We start from the raw sequence: 15,520 nt of genomic DNA on the forward strand, positions 1-15,520 counted from the left end.
CAAGTAATTTAAACTTGAAAAGCGTGAGTGCTCTTTTGGGTTTAAACTCTGGTGTGCATTTACCCGGTGCCCCCATTTTAGAGCAAACGCCAGCGCCTAAAGCGAGGTGGCTTCTGGTGACTCCAGGTTTGAGACAGGAGGGGAGGAGTCTGGCACTTGGGCCGGCTGTCCCCTGCCTCCCTTCAGCCTGCTGAGTGACTTAAACACCTGTCATTTCTCATGGTCCTTGGCTGTGTGCCCTTGGGTGGACACATAATCCTGAAATATTGAGACACAGGTGGGTCAGGAGTAAAGGGGAGCTACCAAGAGCGCCTTTCCTCCTCTTTCATGGCTTCTTTCAACTCAATCAGGGCACTTCTCCCAGAACAAATTCTTAGAGGCTACAACCCTGTATGTAATCCTTGCACTCTGGGAGCCCAAGGCAGCAGGATCCCAAGTGTCAATCTGCAGAAAACATGAGGCAGAGCCCCTCAAATCATTCTTGTTGCTACAAAAACAAATCAAAGAATCCCTCCACCCCTTTCCTTTCTCTTTTTGTTTCTGAAAAAGACTTCTGGTAACCATCTTTTAGAACCATCTTATCAATTGAAAGCACACATATTTGTGTTGAGTTGTCAAGTAATGGGCCAGCTCTGCAGCACATCCCTCGCAGTGTCTGGCAGTATCTTGCTCTTTAGTTTCTGCCTTATTCCAAAGAAATAGACTAGAGACTGAATGTTTGTCTTCCATTCCCTTCCCTTCCCTTGTAACAGGTAACACTGATAACTCTGACTGAACTGGTAACTTTAGGGGCTTGGTGATTTCGTACTTAGTGACCACATATGTTCCAGGCCAGTAGTAGTGGGCTCTGCAGATTTATTAAACGATATAAGTCAGCGTAGTAGATCTACAAGGGGGAAAATGGCGGTTAATAGAAAATGCTTCAAATGCCTAGGAAAAGATTTTGCTTTTTCAGTTTCTCTTTCACAGCTATTGTTCTGGACATAGGGCCATGCCTACTTAATTCCAAATCAACAAAGTAAAGAGATTTTGAAATATGTCCTGAGAATAAAGCAAAACAAAAACCAGTAAAGACATGGGTCAACAAAATGAACAAGAGAGACTGTTGTAAGAATTAATAATTTCATGAGGATGACTGACATTAGCACCTGGGCTTAGAGAGCAGGCGTACAAGCTTGTGTTCCTAGAAAAAGTACAAACATTCTGCGAAACGGTACACACCCACACACATACACACACTCGTGCGCACGCGCGCGCGCACACACACACACACACACACACACACACACAGGGCAAGCTAAACTATCTGCAGCAGTTACCTATTCTAAGACACATCTGTCCCCGTACTCTCAGGGACAGGATATTCCCAAGGTAAATCAGATAGTGGATGGTTTTACTGAAGTTCAAACAAGGGGATAATAGTACATCCTCATGCCTAGAATGTACATAAACAAAGCTGCAATCTTAAAAGTGTATTATTTGAACTGCATTAATTAACAAAATATTTTCAGAAAGATGGACAAGATATTGATGATGTAAGTCATCCCTGGGGAGGGGACTTGGCTGGCTGGGGGACTGCTTGGTAGAGGTTTTGTCCTTTAAACCCTATTGTACCTCTGAATTTTGAAATGAATTGCTTAATGAATAGACAAATACACACACTTTGAAGACAGCATTTACAGAGGTGTGGCTGCCCAATGAAGTGTTTCAGAAGGAAGCCTGAATATCAGTCGGTCAGCATCTATTCCTCCTGCTCTAAGGATGGAGTTAGAATATTCTGGCTCTTGGAAAGAGGAAACCTATTGAGAACAAGAACAATACCGTGTTTTTTGTTGTTTGTTTGTCTGTTGTCTTGTTGAGAAGGGACTTTGCTATACAGTTCAGGCTGGCCTTGAGCTCACTTTGTAGCCCAGGGTGGTCTTGCAATGATCCTCCTGCCTCAGTCTCCCAAGCACTGGGATTGGTTACAGGTGTGTACCACCATGTCAGACTAATTCCATGTTTTTGATGAAGTCTGCCTCCAGACTATTCACTTCCTCTACCTTCTGGGGTTACCTACAACCTTGTCATTCCTGGGAACCTTGACAAGGGAATGGGCATGGGAAGGGGTGACCCCTGCAGGCTGAGGCTGTAGAACCCATGTTGCAAAGCCTCGAACCCGTGTTCTGGCTTCTCTCACCATCTGGTGAGTTTGGCTGCATCGCAGACCTGGCTGGCAAGTGCTGTATATTCCTCCCAGAACCCTCTCTTTACTGCTTGCTGCTCAATTCTGGACCTGCTTTTCTGAAAGCCACTTTTGAAACCTGAAATGCTGCAGGACTGGCTTTTCTGCCAATGTTCTGTGTTCCTGCGGCTCATGGTGCCCTAGAACTCTTTGCTGATGTACAGCAGCCCACTGAGTGGGGGATCCCTGGGTCAGGGGAATCTGCTGCACCTCCACTGTGCCCCAGCACAGTGTCGGACACAGCACGGCCTGAATCAACCCTTGCTGTGCTGCTCTGAAAGCCCAGACCTCTGATTTTAACCATGTGCAGTCTTTGATTTCAGATGAGCTGCAAAATCTTGTTCAGCCAACCTCTACCCTGTCCCCCTAAAGATCCTTGGAGGATTTTTATTAGCTCTGAACAGCTGTGGTTTTTGCTGCTCAGCATAATGAAGGGGATTCTTTCATCAGAAGGCAAGTGTGAAACAGGAGACCCAGCAAAGTTAAAGCCCAGATTTCCCCCAGTATTTAAAATAACCTCAGCTCAAGTCAGCACTGCCAGTGATCTGACTTTGCAGGCGCGGGGGGAAATATTGGAAGCCTGTGCCAGGGGACCCTCTCATTTCCCTCACTTTGGTCTGCTGTGTCCCCGCTGGAATTTGAAAGCAGTAAATTCCACTCTCCTTTCTTTAGGTTCTGACTAAATTTGAAGGCAAAGTTGTTTTGTTGTTGTTGTTTTGTATTTTTCTTGTTGAGACAGGGTCTGACTGTGCAGTTCAGGCTGGCCTTCAACCTATTTTGTAGCTCAGGCTGGTCTTGAACTTTCAACGATCCTCCTGCCTCAGCCTCCCAAATGCTGAGATTACAGGTGTGCACCACCATGCACAGCCTGGATGATGTCTTGGTATCGGGGTATAGAACCAGTGATTTTTGTTCATGGAAAAAAGAGCTGCATTTGTTTCGGTCTCACTTCAGTCTTTTGGAAAGATAATGGCTTTACTGGGCTGATGGAACCACAATTCAAATGCAGGCCGCCAGGACTCAGTAGCCTGTAACTTCTATGCCTCTTGCTTTTTCCCAGACTTGGGGAAATATCTACTGCATGGTGCACTGTGTGTGTTTCTGTGTCCTGCGCTTCCTGTGTTACTCTCCTGTGGGTACCAGCAAGACTGCACAGTGATGAGCCTCTGACAAGCCGGGCTCCTGTAGGTCAGCTAGAACTCTACACTGATGGTAAAGATTGGAACACCGAACATGGCGTGGTACCTCCAGCCAAGTTCAGCATGGTTTTGACACCACACTGAATACTGGAAGAGAAACCAGGCCTGGTGGTGCACTCCTGTCATCCCAGCACTCGGGAGGCTGAGGCAGGAGGATCATTGCAAATTTGACACCAGCCTGAGCTACCGAGTGAGCTCGAGGCCAGCCGGAACAGCATAGCAGGGTCCTTTTCAAAAAAGGCAAAAACAAAAACTACAGAGGAGAGAGACCTAGGGGCAGGGGTGGAGGGAACGGCAGGTAGCCTCGGAGAAGCCACGGAATCGCTCGCATTGTTACAGAAGGTCAGAGCTCCACAGATGCCTCTGCCCATGCACGATTCCCGGTTTGGCAGAAGATGTCTCCACCCATGTTGGCAGGAGGACGGCTGTCCCCACCATATCTTTCTCTCAGCGAAAACTCCTCTCTCTCTCAACTTGTTCGACAGCCTCACTTTCAGTTGATTTCCTATTTTCACTTCTGGTTTAGATATTCCAAAAAAAAAAAAAAAAATCTACAGAACAAGCAACAAATTTCAGGATCAACCACTACAGAGCAGTTAAGAAAATTACAACATATTTGGCCTTTACCAATGTTCCCGAGTCTTAAATGAGTAAAATTTTCTTCTCAATATTTCTTAAGTGAATGAATACATTCTGGATTTAGAAAAATAAACTTCATCATAAGATGGAACACACAGCTGCTAAGAAGAATGTTTACAAAAATTTTTTAAGTAGCATATGACCTTTCTTATGCTATTAAGAGGAAGAGAACAGAATAGCAAGCCAGGCATGGGGGCACACGTCTGGAACCCCAGCACGCCGGAAGCGGGCGCAGGAGGCCACTGCAGGTTTGAGGTCAGCCTGGGCTACGCAGTGAGACCATGTTGCAAGGGAAAGTAGACATGAAACTGTATAAACAGCCGTCTGTCAGCTGTATTAGATACTTATGCATATGAGACCCTGGGCTGTGGGGGGAATTGCTGAAATTTTAACAATAGCGCCCCTCTTTGGATAAAGGTGTAATAGGTAAGCATTAGGTTCTTTCTACTTTCTTGCAAATTGTGTAATTTTCTGTAGGAGGCATTTATTACCAGAAAAGAAAAAAAACCCATATGTGTTATATTTTTAGATGCAAAGTATCATGTGTCTGCTTAGAAAGAACTCTCGTCCAAGATATTTTCTCTTCCACTCTGCTGGGAGAAAACCTCCCTCAACCACCTGGCTCCCATCCCGCCCACCCCCAGCATACCCGAGGGGGCCCAGTGTGGGCAGACTCCCTGTCTGCCTGTGCCCTTTAACCCACTCCAGCTTGCTGTTTCCCTCTTATCTACTTAGCATATTGCCAGAGAGGAATTTTCTAGAATCTCCACTCCCAACAAAAAAAGCCAAAAAAGGCTGGGCCTTGGCATTCCTGCACGGTCTGCAACCCCCTCTCTTTAGGAACCCTGAAGTGATGCATTTGCCATGAGTTGCAAAATGTAAAAGCAACACAACACGAAGCCCTGTACACTGCAAGGCTTGACCAGAGACATTGTTAGATGGGAAAGGAATGATCTGGGAAGCTATAGATTTTTAGGAAGGCCCGATTTAGAAGTGACAGATGGTGACAGCTAACACGCTGCCATTTCCACAGAGTTATGTTGTTCATGTGATGCCAGTTATCTCACCACAGGGGACAGATGTCACACACAGTGACCTTACCAAGAAAGAGAAATGGAGAGAGACAGACAGAGACAGAGACAGAGAGACAGAGAGACCCCTGAAACATGAGACGCTTGTGCTTTTCTGGCCCTACTTTGTGGCAACCACATTTCTGAATCAGCAGTGTATTCGTTGCTGGAAAAATCCAGTAATATGCAAATTTTCAGGCATAGACAATTAAGATAAATATTCACTTCCATGGCACAGCTCCTTGGATGACTGCAGTCAGATCAAATAATACAATCTCGGGTCTCCCCAGTTCCTGTCTGGTGTCGGGGTCTCCTCTATCCTCTCCGGGCAGTTTCTCCTATGCCTGGTCTCACCTTGCTGATACTTCTTCTACAGCACTTATCACCCTACTGACAGCATGGTCACCGATACAGATACGCCTGTCACGGAGACCTTTGGAGAGCAAGAGCTGTCGCATGGGAAGGATGGACAACCCCAGCCACCAAACACAACTGCAGCACATCCTCAGCGCATGTCAGTGAACTCTGGAAAGTGGACTTTGATTTCAGACCTTGGAAATTCCAATCTGTCAACCTTTAACTCCCAGCTGAGCGAAACAGCGCACCAGGCCATGGGAGGGTTTCGTGTGTGGATATCGTACAGAGGCATATTGTGTAAGTCTCCTGCTAAGCTTGGGGAAGCCAGAGAGTGAAAAGAAAAGAAAAGAAAAGAAAAGATGAAATAATAAAGGGAGGAAGGAAACTTGTAGGAGCTTAGCCATCTTTTGATATTTTTGCGAGGGTGTGGGAAATTGTATTTTACTTGCAGGTTTTTGATTTTCAGAACAGAGACAGCACAGAGCTCCTGCCCACCTGTTTCAGTTCCCCTGTCACCATCATCATTTGTCAAATGAAGGCCACAGCTCTGTGAGCTACTGGTAATGAACACCAGGCTTTATTTGGACTGTAGCAATTCTTCCACCCATGTCCTTTTCTGGTCCAGGATCTGACCCAAGCTGTCGTGTCTCCTCCAATCTCCTCTGCTATGGGACAGTGTCTCAGCCTTTCTTAGCTTTCCAGGGCCTGGATGTTTTTAGGGAACATGGATGGCATTTTCTGTATGAACCAGATTGGGTTTGTTTGATGTCATTCTCATCATTAGAGCGTCAGCATGGGCTCAGGTAGAGGATGTCACAGAAGCAAACTGTCCCACTCATCACAGGTGTGTGACATGCTCGTGGCACTGGTCTTTGGGGAAGGCTGTGTTTGCCAGGTCTTTTCCTTTTACCCTCTGTTCTTTGGAAACAAATCATTAAGACCAACCTGAAAGGGAGGACGAGATAATTCCTTTATAGGGAGACCCATCTCCTCCCACATTTATGAATGGAAATTTAGTTTAATAAATAACAGCAATTTTTGAGTTTGTGGAAAGTTAAAGTAAAATTATAATGCTGTAAAAAAGCTACTTTTGGCAGCTATTCAGTACAATAAGCATGCTACATTGGAATACGAGTTTAAATGTTGTCCCAGACATTTCATATCAATAAACTTCCAGGACCATTTAAGCTCAATATATTTTTTACAGCTGCATTTCCAAGATGAATCCAAGACTTTCATTTTCTTTAACAGAATATCCTGAAGACAACCTAACCTTCTTACAAAAATGGTGGTTTTACTGAAATTCACAGCAGCAGTGATGGTTTCTTCCAACCCAAGACTCTATGACTTGAAAACTATCAGAAAAAGCTAGTAAAGCAATATAGCTAGAAAACCAAGACTTTTTGTTCTTAGCTCAGGGTGTGTGCCACAGGGTGGGGCACACTTGTTTTGCCTGAATTTTAGACCACAAAGAAGCAATGGGTGTTCACATAAAGGCATTCAATATGGTACACATGGGAGGCACCCAAGATGGCACACATGAATGGCACCCAAGGTGGTATACACAAGTGACACCTAAAATAGGGTACATAAATGATGTCCAAAAAGGTAGACAGCTTAAGAGGTAAGTTCCAACTCTAAGGGTCTGCATTTCTAACAGCTACTCAAGTGGTGCCAGGGCTGCGGGTCCATAGGTCACATGCGAGTAGCCAGGATGCATATGGTTCCCGTGTGAGAGGTGGTGCCTTCAGCAGGGTAACTGGTCAGAGCTGTGCTGACTGTGTGGACTCTTTACATCACTGTCCACAGAGCGCCCTACCTGCGGCAGTCCCAGAAGGAAATGCCCTCCAAGGAGTACGGCATGCATGTGGATCTGGGGACCTGAATTCCAACTACTGCTGGCCCCTCATCTACTGTGTAACCTGGGATAAGTCACATAACCTCCCAGCCAAGCTGTGCCAGTGACTTAACCTCATGGTTTCTTTCAAATTCTAGTTCCTGTGCAGTCACCAGTCCACCCTAGTAGAAAGGATAGAATGCACTTTAAGAAAGCATTGTTAATACATCTCAGAGCAATGCTTCTCTCTTTGTACAAGGCCATTCATAGAAGCGATTCTTCTACCAACTTTGTGCCTGAGCCTTCAGCAAGTAGCAGTTGCAATGTTATTTTTTTTTTTTTTTAAAGACAGGATCTCGCTATGCAGTTCAGGCTGACTTTGAGCTCACTTTGTAGCCCAGGCTGGTCTCTCAAATTTACAAGGATCCCCCTGCTTCAGCCTCCTGAGTGCTGGGATTACAGATTTGTGCCACCACGCCTGGCTGGAATGTTATTTTACACCAACTAATTAGCAAGAGAGAAACGAGATTTTGGCTTCATTCCTTAAATACATAGGTTTGTGGTGCAAGCCAGCCAGTGCCAAGCTTGTCAATGCAGTCCTGTTGCTAATTTTCATTTCCCTCCAGTAACTACTAGAAGTTAAAGTTTCTAGCATGAATTGTACCAGTTGGGAGATTTAGTATTTCTCATAACTCAGTTACAAGCCGGTTTCATTGACAGAATTATAAAGGGCAAGGAGGAAAATTACTGTCTGCTGCCTGAAGATTTTCAGCTTGGTAAATGTGTGTCTAAGACAGCAGCAGACGCTGTGAAAGAATGAGACACATTCAGCAGAGTGCTTGTGTTAACCGGAAAACAAGACCCAGCGTGAAAACAATCAGCCCTGAAAACTAGAAACCAAAAATGCCAGCCCCATCAGCCACCCTCACCCTGCCTGCCATCCTGTTCTCCGGCTCGGTGGCTTCTCAGAAAGGCAGGTAAGATGGGAACAGGCTGACTGGGCCTGGCGTTTTGGATTTCTAGTTTTCAAGGGTGATTGTTTTCCAGTTAGGAAAGGAATTAATACAAATACAGCACTCACACAGCCACTCATTCGGTGTTAGCCACTGCATTCTTCCTAGGAACTGAAATGGGTGGAGAGGAAAGTAGCCTGGAGAGGAAATCGTGCTGAGACAGAAAATGATGCAGAGCCAGCTCAGCAAGGAGAAGAAAGCACTTTCCACCAGCAGCTCCTACACCGGGCCTTCGCCGAGTGTGTCTGCAACACTGGGGCGTGAAGCCCTCCCCTCTGTGTGTGCACAGCTTTGTGACTGCACGGATCCCACCCTGCCCCTCTGAGAGGTGGCCTCGGAGGAGCCTGGCAGGTCCTTCTGCCTTTCACAGGAAGCAGTGCACCGAGGCCCAGCACCACGGCACACAGGCCTATGGCTCCACCTGGTCCTGAGAGATGAGGCTGCTGGGCTCTTCCATATCCCCGGACGTGTGATGTGGGGTCACTCTGCCTCCCAAGGTGACCTCCCTGTGCACTGCCAGGATCACTGTGCTCCCATGCACTAAACGTCCCGCGTCAGCGCACTTTGTGCATCTTGTACGGTCCTTACTAAGCCATGGATTCCCCTCAAAGCATTTCCTCTGTTCAGTCAGGAGAGACGCTTGCAGTGCGTTTTGCTCCGTTTGCTTCTTGTGAAGGTGTAATGCACTCTCCTACAGCTCCGTGCCCCAGAAATATTCCAAATACAATAAGGGGACCGACAGAAAGCAGATATGGTGCTGAGATGGAATGTAATCTCTAGTGGAGTAACAAAAAACATGTCGAAAGAGATTTCTGGTTTAGTATCATAGTTAGAGTAATTAATCTGAATGACCTATGTAGCTGGCATTGGATTTAATGATCACAATATCACAATATTTCCAGCATACAGCAAAGGGTAGAAGCTTTAGTCAACATTTGTTGAACAAATGAACCTGTGAAGTAGGTATTCATTTAATCCTCACTTTACAGATGATTAAAATTGCTTTAAAGAATCAAGATATACTGTGTACCAGTACAAAGCCCCTATGATCAATGTTACCATCATGCATGTCTAAAATGCACCAATAAAAATAGAATTGGATGTAGAATTTTTAAGCTTTGCTTAAGATCACACAACTATGAACCAAGGGCCTGGGCTGGGATCTAAATGTAGTTACCGTGCAGCCAAGGGAGAACTTTGGTGAGCAGTGTTTCTTGGTTTTTGGTTTTCTTTTGAGGCAAGTCTCGCTGTGCAGTTCAGGTTGGCCTTGAGCTCACTTTGTAGCCCAGGCTAGTTTCAAACTCAAAACGATCCTCCTGCCTCAGCCTCCACAGCTCTGTGCCCAGTACTCTGTTCATGCAGCTGTGACCACTCGGCCAAGCCCCACGTGGATGCCCACAGTACCAACATGATTCCCTTCTGTGGATTATACGAATGCGGCTCAGAAAGGGGATCAAACTGCTCAGGGTCAATGGCCAGTGGGAACCTATGGCAGAAACCTCAGGAAAGGCAGGATAAGAGAGGCACACGACAAACACAAACCAGCAACTCTAAAGCAGGAGGGGCCGAGGGCTGAGCGAGGGGAAGACACGTAACTTATTCAAGGGAGACAGATGGCCAGCAGGCTGCAGGCTGCACCAGCAAAACCAGAGGGGAACTGGTGAAGTCCAGCTGGAGGCCACAGGTCTGCCCAGAGTCCAGTCCAGGGGGCCCAAAGCTACTCTGGCAGCATCTCATGGTTCTGGAACATTCTGAGTTCACTTGAAGTTCAAAAACTTTGAAGACCTGGGAGCAGCAGAGCAGAAACAAGTGGGCCAAAGAAAATTTTGAAAAATGCAGGCATTCGCGGCCACTCCTACACGGGTTGGGTGTGGGAGGGAAACAGCGACCTTCATTACACCGGACAGTGGCAACATTCAGTGCTGAGGATGAGAGGAAACCTGTCTTCTCGATGTGAGAGCCGTCAGTACAGTGTCCTCCTCCCTCCGCCTCCAGGTTTGCTGCTGTGGAACTCAGTGACAGCTTCAGGAGGCAGCCCTGCCATTCTGAGGCCAAAGGGTCACCATTAATCTCTCCCTCTCTCTCATCTGTCTCTCTCTGCTGTACTATTCCAATAGACCGTCCAATCAGGGAAAGTAAAGAGGTAATACTTTCTGTGTCCCCGCTAGCTCCTAGTGCCTTAGCAAGTAGAAATTAAAGATCTAGGTCCTTTTTGGATGGGGTGCAGTGAATCACCAGAGGAAACTGATGAAGCAGACATCTGCAAATCTCTGTGAATAAGCTACACACAACCGTGTCCTATGTCCAGGCTGACCTTGTTTATAGCTCAGCCTGTAGGATCAGACTTTATATATTAAGTGTACTACTAGAAAAATGGCAGGGTTTGAAAGCAATATGTACCATTATGATTGACTAAAATTCTCAGCCCTAGTATACTTCTAATACCCAAACCAGATTTTCTAAGATCCTGCAAGCTTGCCCTCTTAAATTCAAATAAAACCTAAGTGACTGTCTAGTAATCAAGGGAATAAACCAACTTAATTATTATGAAGCAGTGCTACAGTTTGGAAAAAAATGTGCCCCAGTGGCTCATGTGTTCAGAGGTGGCTTTTGGAAGGTGCCTTCTTCTCCCCTCTCTGCTTCCTGCCCTTCATGGGAGCCACTTGCCCTACCAAATGCCCCCTGCCATGATGTGAGCCTCTCCACAGCCCTGACACAACAGCGCAGCTGACTGACTGGAACCAGTTCACAGACTGAAGCCTCTGAAGCCAAATAAACCTTCCCTCCTTTATTTAAGTGGTATTCTCAGGCCCTGATCACAGCGAGGAAAATCTGACTAACCAACACCTAGCATTTTGTTCAAGATTGGTGTGCAGGGTAAAAACAATGATGGAAAAGAGGGGTACAGATTTCCAAAGCATCTAAAGATCTCCCTGGAGAGATGACACAAAATCACTTTAATTTCCCAACAATAAACAGCCAGATAATTATAAGTATGAATTGTGCTATAGGACTTCCAGTTAGAGAAACTGGGACCAAAGATGTGGTGGAGCTCTTCCAGGAGGAATTAGATTTGTGCTGAGGCTTTATTATAAATAAATGAGCTGGCATAGGTGGTTCATTTGTGTGTGGCGGGGCGGGGGGGGGCATCATTAACTCTGTCTTCTCAGCCATTACCCTGCTCCGTGTGTCTCCCTCTGGCTTCCTAGTGCAGTCACTCAGAAGAGATGGCATCCAAGGCTCCCGTGACTGGGTCCCCATCCAGCCTCGCCCACCCCTTTCGTTCCCATCCTGCAGATTTCTAATTGACGCCTAAGTACTTAGGCTCTCTGGTAGGTTCAGGCATCCAGAGAAGAGCAGGACCCAGTTTCTTCCCTCAGACAGGTTAGGCAGACAAGGTTATCACAGCTCGGAAGAGCAAAATTGCTTTAGGAGGTATGCAGCGCCCTGTGGAAATCCAGAGCAAGAACACCCTTCCTACAGAAGGTAACCAGGTCAGGAAAAGTCAGTAACTTTCAGGGGGTCAAGGAAAGGGCGGTACATCAACGTTCCTCGGAGCCGCTGCCTTCCTTCCTCCCGCAGGCGGATCTCTCTGGCTCAGTCCCCAAGCTTAGATCTCCCATATATTTGAGTATCTGAAAGCTCCAGGTGTTGTTAGGATGGACCAGTTCCTAGACCTAATGTACCTCTGATATAATCTCAGGCCAAAATACAGAGGTTTTCTGGGCTGGATTAACACCACAAAAAGAGGAGGAGCGGTGTGTGTGTGTGTGTGTGTGTGTGTGTGTGTGTCTGTGTATGAGCTTTGTCGGGAGGCCATTGCAAGAGCTGGGTTGGACTGATAACCTATCAAAAAATAGGGTGAAAAGCAGGGGGGGGTGGATGAGTGATTAGATAAGCAGGTAGCACATGGGGTGCGAAGGGTACCTCACATTAAACGCTAACTTTCTAAGCACTGGCCCTGCTTATGGAGGCAATGCTGGTGATGACAGAAGGGGCCTGTCACGCCCTCTCTTTGGTGTCTTAAACACAGGAAGCTCAGCTCACCCCTGGCTTTTGAATTCTAGACATTTTACTAATTAAGAACTTTTTTGTAATTGAGAAGTTTTTGCTAGTTGTGGCAGCCCATGCTTGTAGTTGGAACACTAGGAAGGCTGAGGCAGGAGGATTGCTACAGGCTGGAGGCCAACCTGGACTATCCAGTGAGTCTAAGGTTGCCCTGGGCTACACAGAGAGACTCCATCTCAAAAGATAATGAGAATTTTATAGATAATTTAATATTAGGTAAATTATAACTTGATTGCAGTTGAAGGCAAGAGAAAGTTTGTTGCCTGTATCTCTTTAGGAAAATCCTCACAGGGAAAAAATCCTCAAGGAAGATTTTATTTAGTGGCTGGGGATTTAGCTTAGCGGCATAAGCACCTGCCTTGCAAGCTGGCAGTCATGAGTTCGATCCCTGGTACTGATAAAAAAAAAAAAAGATTTTATTTAGCAAAGCTACTTGAAAAAAATTCAAAGCTAGAAAGGTCTAGGCCATAGCAAAATGAATTCTATCTGTTCAGATTTTGATTCATCACTAAATTTGAGATTTAAAGAGAATCTGATTTTTATCTTTAATACTGGAATTACATTTTAAGTTGAAAATTGAGTTCTACATGGGCCAAAGCATGCAGAAGTAAGTTACTGCTGTGATTCTGATGCAGGGAGAAATGTAATTCTCAGTCTGCTACATGTCAGACACACTGAGTTTGTATCCCCCAAAATCGAAGAGCAAATTTTAAGGAACTATAGTTCCTTAAGAGTAGGTTAAGGGTAAGAGTAGGAAAGATTTATTGAGAGAGAGAGAGCTCCTGAGAGACAGGAGGGGACCTGAAAGTGGGTTCCCACTGAGGCCATTTTTCCAAGAATGTTTGATAGAGCGAAATCACAAGGTGGGTACAGATTCACGAGGTGGGTACAATTGGATCAAGCTACATTCATCAGTAAGAGTACAAACATAGCCATTGAGCTAATACTGACCCAACAGGGAAGTGAGTCACATGGCTAGGGTACCTGGAAAGAACACAAGCATTTTTAGAAAGGGATGGGTCAGCATGAGCTGGTCACCCACCTGGGTGACCAGTGTCCACCTAGACTTTACTGGACAGGTGAGACCAGTTAGAGCATAATTTCATGTTACTGCTATAAGCCCGGTCAGATGCGGCTCCAGGCACAGCCGTGATGTTTTCATCCTCTGCACTGACTTCCTGGATGGGGTGTCCTTGTCTGTCTGAGGGGAATACTTCTCCCTAACTTAACTGTCTGTAATAATCTGAATGCTCACATCAGCGACAAAGCTCTCCTACTGAAATTCTCACCTCAAGGTGATGGTATTAAGAAAAATGCCCTTGCGATGTAATCCAGCTATGAGGGTGGTGCCCACACGAATGAGGTTCGAGCTCTACGAAGGCCTGAGAGAGGTAGCTTCCGGCTCCACGCAAAGACAGTGCAAGAAAACATCTGCAAACAAGACAGCCCTTGCCAGAGCCTGGATCTGCCTGCACTTTGATCTTTGATTTTCCAGCCTTCAACACTATAAGGAATAAATTTCTGTTGCTTATATCCTACCTAGATTGGGTTATTTTGTTACTGCAAGTGAAACAGATGTGGACACTGTACAGTGACAACAGCCTGTTTCATAAAGGTAGGTGTTAGTTTCAGGAAAATCTAGCTGAAGCCACACTTCCAAGTCTAACAACGGTGCAATCTTAACATTTAATTGGTTCTGGACTCCCTCTAGTGGCTCAACTTCGGTACTCTTTGTTTTTGGTCTTTTTGAGTTCAGGTCTTTATGCAGTTCAGGTTGGTCTTGAGATCACTTTGTAGCCCAGGCTAGACAGGAACTCACAGTGATCCTCCTGCCTCAGCCTCCTGAGTGCTGAGATTAGAGGGACGCACCTCCACGCCCGGCTCTACCTTGGTGCTTTTAATGGGCATGCAATTCAGAATTACCAAACGAATCACCAAATTTGGGGTTGTATTGTAAGTAAATAAATGAAACCTCTTCTAGAATGGCTTTGCACAAGAAGGCTATGTCGCTGAATGGCACGATGAATGTGGATGTACGGATGGCTGAAATGACAGCACTGGGGCTGGGGATGTAGCTTGGGGTTGAGTGCTTGCCTAGCAGGCCTGAGTTCGCTTCCAGCACCAACAAAATGATGGCAGTGGTGAAGGAAGAAACCGTCGAATCCAAAAGCAGAGGATGGATTTTACTGGCTGAATGTGAGAATGAATGAATGAGAGTTCAAGGCCTTGTTGATTTTCTTTGCAATCTGATGTGAGGACCAGACCGTTTAGGGACAGCTGCGATGACTTTTCCTGACTACATGGGTCTTTGAAGTCAGGGGACTCAAATGGACCCTGTATAAAATCAACCTTTCTGTTCAGCCCAAAACAACATATGCCTAATGCCACAATCTCCACCTCTGTTTTAAACCAATGCAGAAATCTCTAAGATTGATTTGATTTTATTTTCCTCTTTGTATGTACATATAGGAACTATGCACTTCCCTACATTGGCTTTGATTATGCCATAGGGCTCTTATCTTCCCCACAATCACACTCAAAATAGGAGAAGGGATCTTAGATCATCCATTAAACCTTCATTTCTTGGATATATGTATATATATATATATATATATATATATATATATATATCCTTTACATAGTTAAGATACTTATCCTGTCCTTGTTAAGTCTTCTTTTCCTTTCATGGTCCTCAGAGCTTCTTAAACTGGGGCAACAGAAACTTCCTGAGGTACAGGAATCATGACTGGCACTGTACTCAAATCTTCAGGGCTCAGGTTTTTTTTGAAGGATATTTCAGAAAATGCAAACTTACTGAAAAACAAACACAGCTGATTCAATTAAGAGAAAGAAGGAAACAGGGAAGTGTAACTTACTGATTCTGGGACCTCTTCCTGCTATGTATGCTATTTCTCATATCTTTTAAGTTTTTCTGGTGCTAGAGCTAGAGAAGTATGGCAGAGATGAGTTACTGTGGGATCTAGAAGTTCCTCATATGCTGTGCAGTAAGTCTGGGTGGAATAAGACCCGGAATTGGCATAGGTCTTCAGGTGCCAGGTCAAGAGTATTTTCCACTGCACAAAAGAAACAGCAACCACCTCACAATATAGGCA

This window comes from Cavia porcellus, unplaced genomic scaffold (assembly GCF_034190915.1).
Source record: "Cavia porcellus strain 051 isolate PalLab524CR breed Dunkin Hartley unplaced genomic scaffold, mCavPor4.1 scaffold_1, whole genome shotgun sequence".
NCBI classification, from domain to species: Eukaryota; Metazoa; Chordata; class Mammalia; order Rodentia; family Caviidae; genus Cavia; species Cavia porcellus.